Source organism: Homarus americanus, unplaced genomic scaffold (assembly GCF_018991925.1).
Source record: "Homarus americanus isolate GMGI-L3 unplaced genomic scaffold, GMGI_Hamer_2.0 scaffold34427, whole genome shotgun sequence".
Lineage (NCBI taxonomy): Eukaryota > Metazoa > Arthropoda > Malacostraca > Decapoda > Nephropidae > Homarus > Homarus americanus.
In genome coordinates this window covers 431,009-444,496 of record NW_024739858.1, presented here as the reverse complement: position 1 = coordinate 444,496, position 13,488 = coordinate 431,009, and positions in this window count along the sequence as shown.

The window sequence follows — 13,488 nt, the reverse complement described above, 5'->3', positions numbered from 1 at the left end:
ATAGTAGGATAAACTAGAAGGGAGAGAGAGAGAGAGAGAGAAAGGGAGACAGGAGAGAGACAGAGGGAGTGTAGCAGAGCCAAGCTAGCTCCTCTGAAACGGCAAATCATGCCTCGGCTCGAGCAATGTGCGGCAGTGTTGGCGGCCAAAGCAGACAAACAACTGAGAGAAGAACTAGAGTTGTAGATCGACAGATCAGTGTTCTGGACAGACAGCATGGTCACCCTTCAATACAATAGGAAACACTGAACGGCGCTTTCATACCTTTGTGGCAAACCAAATTGCAACGATACATGAGAATTCCGACGCAGAACAATGGCGACACGTGAGCTCCAACCAAAACCCAGCTGATGATGCCAGCCGTGGACTGCATGGGGCAGAATTGAACAAGGACTGCAGATGGATTCAGGGACCCCCCTTTCTCCTGTTGGGAGAAAACAATTGGCCAAAGAACCCAAAGACGATTTCTAACCTTGCAGATGGAGACCCGGAGGTAAAAGGAGATGCAACAGTACTGGCAACGGGCACTGACCAGGGGGAGAGTACCCTAAATGGGCTATGGGCAAGGTACTCCTCATGGCATCAGCTACTGAAAGGTGTGGCATGGCTCAGGAGGTTCATACAGTGGCGCTTCAGCGATCCAAAGGAAGAACGTCACCAAGAAGGTCGACTGAAGATCAGCCAGTTGGATGAGGCAAGATTAGCTGTCTTGCGACTGATACAAAGGGAGAGATTTCCCCTCGAGATGGACACGCTGGAACGAGGACACTCCGTCAGAACTGGTGACGTAAGCAGACTGGAACCTTACCTGGGTGCAGACGGCCTGATCAGAGTAGGCGGCCGTTACAATTATTATTGCTGTTGTTTGTTTATTTATATGTATTATTATTGTTGTTGTAATATTTATTGTGGTTATTATTATTATTATTATTATTATTATTATTATTATTATTATTATTATTATTATTGTTATTATTATTATTATTATTATTATTATTATTGGTGTTGTTGTTTGTTGCTTCCAGTTATTGTTGTTGTTGATATATTTTTTGTTATTCTTATTATCATTGTTGTTTCTATTATTATTATATTTGTTGCTGTTATTGTTGTTATTATTACTATTATTATTTTTATATTATTAGAGAGAGAAATGCAGGTTACCATTAAAATAAATAATTTGCATACGATCCTGGTTTAACTACCAACAAAAACCTTGGCTTATTCTACTCGTCTTGCGGCCACCCTGTATAAGGCGTCTGTTTGTGCATTATTATAATTGTTGGGCATCAAAGTGTCGCTACGGGAATCTCCGCTTGATTTACGTTCATGACTCATACCAACCAAGATACTGCTTCTGGGGCCGCTACTAGTGCCTCAAACTGCCTCTGTCGACGTGGGTCTTACTTCACACAGCTCTGAGGTACTCTATTTAACATATCGACGAGGGTGCTACTTGACACAGCTACGACGATTCCACTTAACACAGCGGCCCAGTAATAACCGAGGATCAGGGAGTCGTCGATAGCATCTGAGGCCGCAGACTTCTTCATGGTGCTTCATATCTTCTCGGTGACGATATTATCATTGTGTGAACGAGGGAATAATATCTTGATACTGTGACCTATAACCTAACCTAACCTAACCTAACCTAACCTAACCTAACCTTGCAGTGACATACTGTAAGCAAGTTTGAGGATGACAACAAAATAGGGCGACAGATTAATTCGGGGCAGGATGCAAATGCAGTACAGGAAGATGTAAATAAACTGGATGAGTGGTTAGAAAAATGGCAAATGATATTCAACACCAGCAAGTGCAGCGTACTTAATATTGGAAGAACAAATACTGTCAATGTATACAGCCTTAACAACATCAACCCTTCGGCCTAGAAAACAGTGCGTTAATGTTCGAAATAAAGCAAACAGAGTATTAGTTTTTATATTTAGAAGTGTAATTAATAAGAGTGCGGAGGTCATATTGCAACTATATCTTGCGCTAGTCAGGCCGCACCTCGATTATGCTGTTCAGTTCTGGTGCCTCTATTATAGAATGGATATCAATTCACTGGAGTCGGTGCAGCGAAGAATGACGAAAATGATTCCGGGACTTAGAAACCTTCCATATCAAGATTGGTTAAAGAAACTAAACTTGCATTCCCTAGAAAGACGAAGAGTGGGGGGAGATATGATAGAAGTATTAAGTGGGTGAAAGGAATCAATAAAGGCGATATAGATAAAGTTCTTATAATATCCGAGCAGGATAGGACTCGTAGCAACGGATTTAAGTTGGATAAGTTTAGGTTTAGGAGGGAGATAGGAAGAAACTGGTTCACAAATAGGGTGGTGGACGAGTGGAACAAGCTTAGCAACAGTTACATATTACTTCATCCGGGTTGATCCGAACCAGGGCCAAGTACGATAATCACTCTGCCACGTACCCAAATGGGCTCTTAGGAGGGAATTGGTTGTTAGGTTATAATTGACTGGTTTGGTTGATGAGGTTATGTGAGATTTGTTGTTGCCTTTTGCATTATTTTTCTTTCAGTATATATGGAATGTAAACATATTAACATGATCGTTCTAGAAATTACAAGTCACTTAATATGTAGTTTTAGGTTGAAATGCGCTAGGTTAGGTTAGGTTAGGTTAGGTTAGGTTTGGTTAGGTTAGGTTAGGTTAGGTTAGGTTAGGTTTGGTTAGGTTAGGTTAGGTTAGGTTAGGTTAGGTTAGGTTTGGTTAGGTTAGGTTAGGTTCGGTTAGGTTAGGTTCGGTTAGGTTAGGTTAGGTTAGGTTAGATTAGGTTAGGTAAGGTAAGCTTAGGTTAGGTTAGGTTAGGTTAGGTTAGGTTAGGTTAGGTTAGGTTAGGTTAGACTGGGCGTGGTGAAGGGGGTTGATAACGATAAATCTTCTTTGTCCTAACTAAAGATGCCAGTACACGTCTACAGTATCTCTTACCGTCTCCTGTAAACAAAGGTATAACGATGACAGTACAAAATGACCTCAAAATTAAACCAGCGAGGATCATATGAAGATTAGTCACTCCACCCCACCTACTTCCCAGCAATTCCTAGCTTATCTCACTTTGGAGAGTAAGTTAGATAAAATTAGATTAGGTTGGCATTAGGGTCTGTGATCATGAGGTAAATATAAGCTTTTGGTTCTAATTTTCATATGATCTCAGGCTAGATAGGTTGTCTTGTAGTTAGTTAATGAGGGAAAATGAACGTGCGAATGTTTGTAATCTGGAGTCCGATCACTAGGCGCCATCTCCGAACCCCCCAAATAAGCAATTGGTTGGATGGGGGCTGGGTGGGAAGGGACGGGTGGGCCGGGCGGGAAGGGGCGGGTGGGCCGGGCGGGAAGGGGCGGGTGAAGACTGAGGAGCTGCCCCAGTTTGGCCTTGTCCCTAATGTGAGCTGGCCAGGTTACTCGTCTGCCTCCACTGGCCAACAAGCCCATTCATTCCTGCTGGTGTTAGTGCCGGTGGTGGTGATAAGGGTAGTGGTGGTGGTGGTGGTAGCGTGGTTGGTGATGAGGGTAGTGGTGGTGATGGTGGTAGCGTGGTTGGTGGTAGCGCGGTTGGTGATGAGGGTAGTGGTGGTGGTGGCGGTGGTAGCGTGGTTGGTGATGAGAGTAGTGGTGGTGATGGTGGTAGCGTGGTTGGTGATGAGGGTAGTGGTGGTGATGGTGGTAGCGTGGTTGGTGGTAGCGCGGTTGGTGATGAGGGTAGTGGTGGTGGTGGTAGTGATGATGGTAGCGCGGTTGGTGATGAGGGTAGTGGTGGTGGTAGCGTGGTTGGTGGTAGCGCGGTTGGTTATGAGGGTAGTGGTGGTGATGGTGGTAGCGTGGTTGGTGGTAGCGCGATTGGTTATGAGGGTAGTGGTGGTGGTGGTGGTGGTAGCGTGGTTGGTGGTAGCGCGGTTGGTTATGAGGGTAGTGGTGGTGATGGTGGTAGCGTGGTTGGTGGTAGCGCGGTTGGTTATGAGGGTAGTGGTGGTGATGGTGGTAGCGTGGTTGGTGGTGGCGTGGTTGGTGGTGAGGGTAGTGGTGGTGGTGGGTGATGGTGGTAGCGCTGTTGGTGATGAGGATAGTGGTGGTGGTGGTAGTGATGGTGGCGCGGTTGGTTATGAGGGTAGTGGTGGTGATGGTGGTAGCGTGGTTGGTGGTAGCGCGGTTGGTGATGAGGGTAGTGGTGGTGGTGGTGGTGGTAGTGATGGTGGTAGCGTGGTTGGTGGTAGCGTGGTTGGTGGTGGTAGCGGCACTGGTGTTATTTCTTCTTAATATGGCAGTGGCATTACTCTATGACTGCTGTTGTCTTTACTGGTCTTACTGCTGCTGTTAATAGTTAAATTATTGCTGTTAAGGCTTCTATTATTGCTGTTAAGGCTTCTATTATTGCTGTTAAGGCTTCTATTATCGCCGTTAAGGCTTCTATTATTGCTGTTAAGGCTTCTATTATTGCTGTTAAGGCTTCTATTATTGCTGTTAAGGCGTCTCTTATTGCTGTTAAGGCTTCTATTATTGCTGTTAAGGTTTCTATTATTGCTGTTAAGGCGTCTCTTATTGCTGTTAAGGCTTCTATTATTGCTGTTAAGGTTTCTATTATTGCTGTTGATGCTGCTGTTGTAAGTAGTGCTGAAGCGTAGTTGCTATTATTGTGAGACTGTGGGAGGTGGTGCCGGCCAGGTGTGGAGGCTGGAGGCGCACCTGTGTGTCATCACTCAGCCTCTCTCTCTCTCTCTCTCTATTTTTCTTCTGCTTCTCCTCTGTTTCCTCTCTTGTTCTTTTCGCTGTCTTTCTTTTTTCTCTTCTCTCTGTTTTATCTTTTCCTTCTCTCTGCATTTTTTTCTTGTCTCTCTCAACAAGCATTTATGTGGCAGACACAGTAATCCAACATCAAGATAAAAAAAAGAGACAATCACTCTGACACCAGTACACACACACACACACAGTAGTAATATTTTCACGTGCATTTTGCTTGAAACGCGGTTAGCATTCATGGCCACCACGGCATCGCAGGCAATAAATCTTTCGCGGTATCCAAAGGCTGATCAGTTTTCCTTGAGACAAGTGCGCGGGACCTCCAGCTGGCCCGGCCGTGTCACCTGTTACTCCCAGGGACTCGGATTCCTCCCTCACACAACCACTCAGTCAGCATAACCTACCTCACACCCCAAGCTTCATTGTCATTTGATAGTACCGATTTATCTCTGGGTATTGATAACGTCTATTCTTCTCATTTATTGTCTTTATGTGTGTTTTGGTGGGAAATAGTAAAATACGAGAAGATAATATGCGATAATTGGGCATTCTGGGACATATTTTATGCTTATTGAGTGTAGCCCGAAGCGTCGCAGGGTGCAGGTGGGTCGGAGACTCTCTGGCGCCTAAGACGTCGCCGCCGTCACGACCTTCGTCCTAAACCATTTGTTAGTGTTGAAGACTGTGGCTTAGGCTTCGAGCTGTGTCGTTTATATATTAAATTACTTCATAGTATGGTATTTATTTAATTATTTGTGATGATAATTATTAAAAACCCAGGAAGCTATGACTACTTTAGTGTAAATATAAAGTATATAACTTAACAGGTGGAACGCGCGCAGCCAACAGTAAATGGATTGAGATGAAGAGTCTTGTCAGCATAACCCCTAAATGCATATAAGGACGAACACATCTTATAACCGCTTCTATGAGTTAAGGCCATAGGAGTGATTGTTGTACCGTAGCTCATGGTATTATACGACCTTTATATCCATTCTTATCAAGCCCTCACGGAGCCTGTAGCTGAATATGTAACACAGTCAGTTGTTTACATGTTGTAGTTGGCGCGTTTAGTCGTACGCTGGAGGGCAGTAAGGGTGGTTTTGGCGCACTAGGGAAGAGGGTTGTGGTGGTGTTGGCGCGGTGAATCAACCACAGGTGTGAGCCCTTTACTCTGGTCCAGCACAAAAGGTAATCACACTGACCCAGGCGTTCACGACACTGTTCCTCCACACCACTCTGCTTATTGTTGTGTCTGACATGGCCAAGTGTGTGGGGGGGGTGTTTTTGTCTTATAAACTTTGAAGATACATTCCTGACTAAGGAGCTTAATGTCATGTTGTCAACACCGATGACAAATAAGTGACAGTAATAACACGCTTATGACAAGTGTTGCTTCTTTAAAAAATGAATATACAAAGTTATATACGAGTGTTACTGTTACACGTGCTCTATTATTATTATATATGCATCTGTATACTGTGTGTGTGTGTGTGTGTAATAATAATAATAATAATAATAATAATAATTAACGGTTTATTGAAAGAGCTTGGCAGCCAGAAGGCTGAAAATATACAGTTACATATTTGGGGAACGGGTTACGAATTACAAATAATATACAAGTAACATAAGTGGCACAAATAAGACATATAATAACTAGATGGGGAAAAGCTCAAACTACAGTTCATTTCAACATAGTGACAGTGCAAGGAGTAGTGTTTACTGGGTTTGAATACACTGGTCTATTACAAGTTATTGATAATTTTTACAATGGTTGGGACTGGGCTGTTCTTATAGCGATCAGTTCGTGCACGTATGGGCTGGATGCGGTTGTGGTGTCGAACAGCAATTCTCCGGACTAGGGATCTCAGGTGGTAGAGCCGGTGTCGGGGATGGTGTAGAAGCTTCTTACCAAATTTGCAGATGAGGTCGTGGTGATGGTCAGTGAGAGTCGAAAGGGTCAGTGTGTTGAGCGCTTCTTGATATGTGGAGTAGGAAGGGAGAGAATAATCTTGCATGCCCTCTTTTGCACTTTTTCTAGGTGTTTACGTTGTGTGGCATTTAGGGAGGAAGACCAGGTGGGGGAGGCATAGGTGAGCTTGGGAAGTATGAATGTTGTGTAAACACTGAGGAGCTCAGGTGCAGGAACTCCGAGGGACTTGAGTCGGCGGAGGAGGTGGAGACGGAAACTGGAGGATTTGACAACTTCACTGACGTGTGGTTTCCAATTTAGTTTGTTGTCTATGGTGACGCCGAGGAGCTTGGTGGAATCTACAACCTGGAGTGTGTTCGGACCTAAAGTAATGGAAGGAGGTGGGACAATGTCGGAGGAGAGGTTGATGTGCATAACCATGGTCTTGGTATGGTTGATGGTGACATGGTTGTTGGTGGCCCAGTTTTGGAGACTGTTCAATAAATCCTGAAGGGCGGTATAGTTGGGAGCAGAATTGTTGACGCTGATCCCAATGGTGGAGTCGTCGACATATTTCCAGCGAGCAGGGGTTTCTCTTAGGGCATGATTGATGAGCATAAGGAAGCAGAGTGGTCCCATCTTGGTGCCTTGGGGGACGCCACAGGTGAGTGACTGAGAGGTGGAGACAGCCCCTCGGAAGCGTACAGCTTGGCGTCGGTCACTGAGGAATTCTGTAAGCCATGGTATAAGACTTCTCCGAAGCCCGAGGCCAATAGCTTTGTTGATGATTATATTGTGGTCGACTAGGTCGAACGCTTTAGTGAAATCAATGAAGGCGACAGCTACAGACGTTTTGTGTGTGTGTGTGTGTGTGTGTGTGTGTGTGTGTGTGTGTCCAGTTTTGCGTCATTACATTCTATCCTCAGTACAACAACACAAATATTTCGAAAAACATTGAATTGTAAGAATGATGTTCCTCTGTTTGTAACTCAACGAGTATTTTTAACACGTAATGCTAACCACTCGACACAACTGAACTAAATGATGATAACGGTACAGTACTAAATGATGATAACGGTACAGTACTAAATGATGATAACGGTACAGTACGGTACAGTAGTGAGAAGGGCTAAGACAGTAGGTTAGCAGTAGCATCAGTCCTCATACATACACACACCGACTTGACAGCTGTAACTAATACTTCCTTCATTATCATAGCTGTCATGGTGCTTACAGCTATATTAAGTTTCTTTGCTGTCAATGATAGTTTCAGTTGAGATAAACATTGGGGCAGTATAGGCTGGCTCAGTGTAAATAATGTGATGTAATAATTAATATTTTAGTCTATAACACGACAGGTTAAACTAATATATAATAATGGTAACAATTTATAGGTAAAAAAAATAACTAAAAGATAACGTGTTTGGATATAATGATTTAGTTTAACCTTCCATCAACATTTATTCTTGTCGTATCATCTAACTATTTTAATGGTCAAAGTGAGGGAAAAATACAACCTTGGTGTAGATCAATCGAGTGAAATTACGTTATATTGTTTCAAATTAGTGGTACATATGGAGGTACCACGTGACGTCAAAGTATTGTAAACTATGACGTGAGCTTCTGTGACCATGTCAGTTGGCGGAAAATCCTGTTTTGATATTTTTGGTAACGTCACTTATGTAAAGGCGAAAAAAAATAAATTTGTAGTTTATACGTGTGTAATAGCCATTGATGTGTATTGGCGTGAATGAAACAGTTAATCTTTTAGGTCGTAGGAGATCCGCCAGTCAGCGTATTGACACTTTGAATGACGTGATGTAGCAGTTTATAGACTTTTTCCCACTAACCATTGAAGATCTCATCTGTACATAAGCAGAGATGAAAGATTTAGACACTTGACAATAGGTTGCTTTAGAGTGATCCTGTAAATGGCCGAATACAAATCGTGAGGACATGTTTATATCGTCAGATGTCAACGAGACCTTTTGTGGCGGCCAGATCTGGTAACACCTGCTCTAACTGTGCGCTCGCCTGCTGCGTTGTGAGTCTTCAGCCCAACTTAAGAATATATTTAAAAAGTTTAACTCGTTACTCATTGTACCTTTTAAACTGGCAATTAATCCTCTTATATTTTGATTTACTCCTTTATTGTGATTATTGATGAAAAGTAAATCGTTACATTATATTATTATTTTTGAAGTTAGTTTCGTGAAATTTATGCACAGTAAAATTCTTGTTATATTGTAAAGATGAATGATGTGTTGGCATGTGGGTCTGTTGTGTTCTCACCTCACCCCACACACAGAAGGGAGGTATATGTAGCTGTGTTGTGTTCTCACCTCACCCTACTCACCATGTGCTGGGTCTGGATGAAGGTATAAAGTAGTGTCGAGTGTGTGTCGGTCGGGAGCCAAGAGTGGAAGGAGTGTTGGTTGAGTTTCAGGTCAATTGTCCAGTATGTCAACTACGGACCAGGCCGGTGTCAGCTGTTGGCCAAATGTCAAATGAGGGTCAGATGTTCCTAAGATGTGGCCAAGTGTCAGGTATGGACCAGCTGTGTGGGTCAAATACAGTACTGTATTGATGAAGTCTAGCCAATGCACCAGTCATGGGCCAAGCGTAAGTCAACTGTATGGACCAGATGTATCGGAGATGTGGTTAAGATGCCAGATATGGACCAGGTGTGTTGTAGGCATGTGTGTGAGACGCCGTACACAAGACAGCGCCACACAGGGGGGCGGGAGGGGTGGGGGGGTGGGCTTACAGCTGATAGCGTCATAACAACAGCAGGTGCGGGAGTCCTGCCTCATCTTGTTGTGACCACCCGTCTTGGCCGCCCTTAAGCCCTGGCCACAGTTCAGCACCAACAAGGGTAAGAACTGGCGTTATAGACTGAGTGTGGTGTACCCACTTCTAGGTGCGTCATCCAGCTCTGAAAACCAACCCTGAATGACTGCTTGTTAAACAGATACTCCAAACATGGGGGCAATTAATTAGTTTTGAAGCCTTAGTTAACCAAACGGGTAGACTCCATCCTTTATTTGTAATGCGATACTTTTTTTAGTGCTTTATAGTGTATGTGTGTGGTGGTGGGGGGGGGGCGTCCTGACTTAATGCAGTTGATCCAAATCGTATTTTTTAAGTTTCAAGTAAGTGACGGTGGGTGGGGTGGGTGGGTGGGGTGGGGTGGTGAGAATGATGGGTAATGGCGAGGTGATGGTGGGTGGTGATGGAACTGAGGACGTAGGTGGTGTGAGTCAGGAGATATGAGTCGGGACGCAGGTGGTGTATCCAGGTGGCGGGCTGCTCTAGGTGATGGATGGCAGGCGGCAGGTGAGAGATGACGCAGGTGGTGGTGGTTTTGAGGAACTTCAACACTTGGTCGATAATAACGACTTAACATACGAGGCAGTGGGAGGAGGGTGGATGGTACCTCTGGGAGGGGGTGGGTGGAGGAGAACGGGTTGACGAGGGTATCACGGGAGGGTCTGCATGGATCAGGGAGAGAGGTGGAGGGGTCAGGAGGGTATGGAAGTGCCTGTAAAAGGTGCCTAATAAACTAGCCCCCTTGCTGGGCAAATCTGAGGTGCGGAACAGGTGGGGGGGCTGGTTGAAGGTTTGGAAGAAAGTGTGGAGGGTTGGGAATAAGTATGGAAGAAGGTAGTGGAGCAGGTGGACTCATTGAGGACGTGGAGGAAGCAGCAGCAGCAATAACAAGTAATACAAAGGCAAGAATCAACAGCCGTCTCAATCATAACAACACAAGCAGAAGCAAACAATGAACCCACAGTAGCAGCAGTATTGTTTCCGGCAACACCAATAACAATAACAACATAAATAGCAACTCAAGGGTCTGCCTCGGTAAAACAATAGATACAGAAACTAGCAGATGGCAAAGTAGCAACAACAACTTTAGTTCTAGCCGCTACAACAACTACTGTGCCAGCTAGTACAACAAGTATAACAACCAAACCATTATCTGCAACAACAACAACGTTAAGATCAGGGCAGGGGTCACGCCACAGCTACCCCCCCAAGACTCGGCTGGCTAGTATGCTTTGCTGACCTTGGGGTGGGAGAGGTCAGTGCGTATATACGGTCAACCGCCACCCACCTATATAGATGGGGCCCGCCTCTCGCCTGGGCTCCCTCCCTCCCTCCTCCATTCTCTCCCTCCCTGGTTGTGGTGCGTCTCCTTCCACCCCTCTTTCTCCTCCGTCCTTCTCCTCTTCTCTCTATTCGTATATCTCTTAAATGCCCCCCCACCTCCCTGTCCTGTACCTCCCCACCATACAGTAGAGGTGAAGGAAGGGTGAACGGAAATAAAGTCGCAGGAAAAAAAGTCACGTATCTTGTACACATTGACAACACACTATATATATGATGGCATTGCACGTAGTTTAGGTTAGGTTTTTTTTCCCGTGTTTAATGTGACTTTTTTTCTTGTTACTTTTTTCCTGGATTCGGAGGAAAGGCGGGGAGGAGACCCAGTTCACCCGACCATATATTGTAAAAGTTATTTGAATTTTGACGTGTGTGTGTGTGTGTGTGTGTGTGTGTGTGTGTGTGTGTGTGTTTGGGATGCAGATTTGCGTATATATGCGCTTGTGAGGGAGGTGAAGAGGTGCAGTTGTGTGGAGGGCAAATTTTGGTGTTAAGGAGCAGATGTTTGTGTGTGCTCCCAACTTGGCGAGTGTTTGGAAAGGCGGATGTGGGGATAGACAGGTGTGTGGACGGCACCCGGTCTGATAGGGCCAGGAGTGAAATAATAATAATAATAATAATAATAATAATAATGTATCAGACGACAGTAAATGTTTCATAAGGAGGGAAGTTGTTAATTCATTAGGTGATAAAACAGTTGTTCTATGTCCTTTATAAGTCAAGTGATCAACATGATTGGTCTTTCACGTGATGGGTTGTTATGGTCAACAAAGAACTTAACTCAGATTACAGTAAACAAAGGAGTATTGTACAGTGTCGTGTGTATAAGTGAGTCTCTACGCCAAGTTCAACAGTTTGGAAGAGCTTTGGAGATGTGGGTGTTTTTCTGAAGAGCCGGTTGATTAAGAGTAGTGCCAGTCGGGTACCTTGGCACTCCACAGGTAATGAAAGGCTAAATGTGATAAAATAATTCAGTATATAACATTTATGCCGTAGACCTATGGGAAGATTATAAAGGAAGGGAAAAAAGTCTTGAATAGAATCAGTTAACAGAGGTCACCACAGTACAGTAGTTTTATCCACAGCGTAAGGGGGTGCCCAATAAACTAGCCCCCTTCCGAGACAATCTGTAAAATCTGTCAGCGTCAAAACTGTGCCCCGAGAATCCAGGTTTGCGTTGCTCTCTTAATGAATAAAAACAAAATGAATTCATAGTATAGTGTATAGCCATTTTTGTGTGTGGTCAATAAACAAACAAAGTTGATTCCTGGTAAAGTTAGAAAGACTCTCTGTTCTCTATGGTAGCCTCGTGTAGTCTGGATGGTTGTTTGGCTGGCGAGAATAAGAAGATTTTGGAGACTAAACTGACATTACTCCCGAATATTTGGTACACATTGTTGTCAAATTATTTTCCATAGCCTGATATATCTCTAGCTCACCATCGTCGATAAAGAATGTATCTTTTATCATATTCTCTTCTACTACGTGTATGTGATGTAATCATTAAAGGTGGCGTCACACTAGCACATTTTGCGTTATTTTATTGCGTCAATTTTCTGAGCGGCTTCCTGTCGGTTGTCACACACACGAAGAGAACCAGCGCGCCAGTCTTTCTGCGTCGTCATTCATTTGTAAACAAAGAGATGGTTTTGTATGCTTTTCTCTTCATTTTTTTTTACTGTATTTATCGTCTTTTGGGTCCCACAGGCAACGATGGAATCTAATATTGTCTATCGTCTAGTCTGCGGACAGGTGTGTGCACATAGGAATAGACACAGAGGCCGTGAAGTGTTGAATATATGGTTCACTGTAAACAAACATATTGGATGTATTTAAGAATATCAACATCAATAAAAATACTCTTAAGCAAAATGCGATACTAAATACTCTTAAAATTAAATTGAACTATTTTACGTGGTTCGATATTTATTTTATATGAATATCCTCATTGTCCAGTATAGATCTTGGCCACAGAAAAATTGGCACAAGCCAGTCAGGCCGATACGATACGGTTCGTCTGAGAAAAATTGACAATTCGTGGAAAAAGCAAAGGAAACAGGGAGAAGTTGACGGAAAACGTGGTAGTGTGACGCTGCCTTAAGTAACCGGGGCGAAATCCTGCTTGTTGTGAGGTAGTTGTGGCGTGATCACACCTGTGTCCCGCCACCTGTTCACGTTGCTTCACCTGTAATCTCTCTATCTAGGTTTCATCAGCGTATTGACACTAGCTTCATGGTGTGTGGAGGGAGGGGCAGGTGTGTGGAGGGCACCATGAGGGAGAGGCAGGTGTGCGGAGGGCACCATGAGGGAGAGGCAGGTGTGTGGAGGGCACCATTACGGAGGGCAGGTGTGTGGGGGCACCATGGGGAGAGGCAGGTGTGCAGGAGGGCACCATGAGGGAGAGGCAGGTGTGTGGAGGGCACCATTACGGAGAGGCAGGTGTGTGGAGGGGCACCATGGGGGAGAGGCAGGTGTGCGGAGGGCACCATGAGGGGGGCAGAGGCACCATGAGGGAGAGAGGCAGGTGTGTGGAGGGCACCATTACGGAGGCAGGTGTGTGGAGGGCACCGGGAGGGCAGGTGTGCCATGGGGAGAGGCAGGTGTGTGCGGAGGCAGGTGTGTGGAGGGCACCATGAGGGAGAGCAGTGT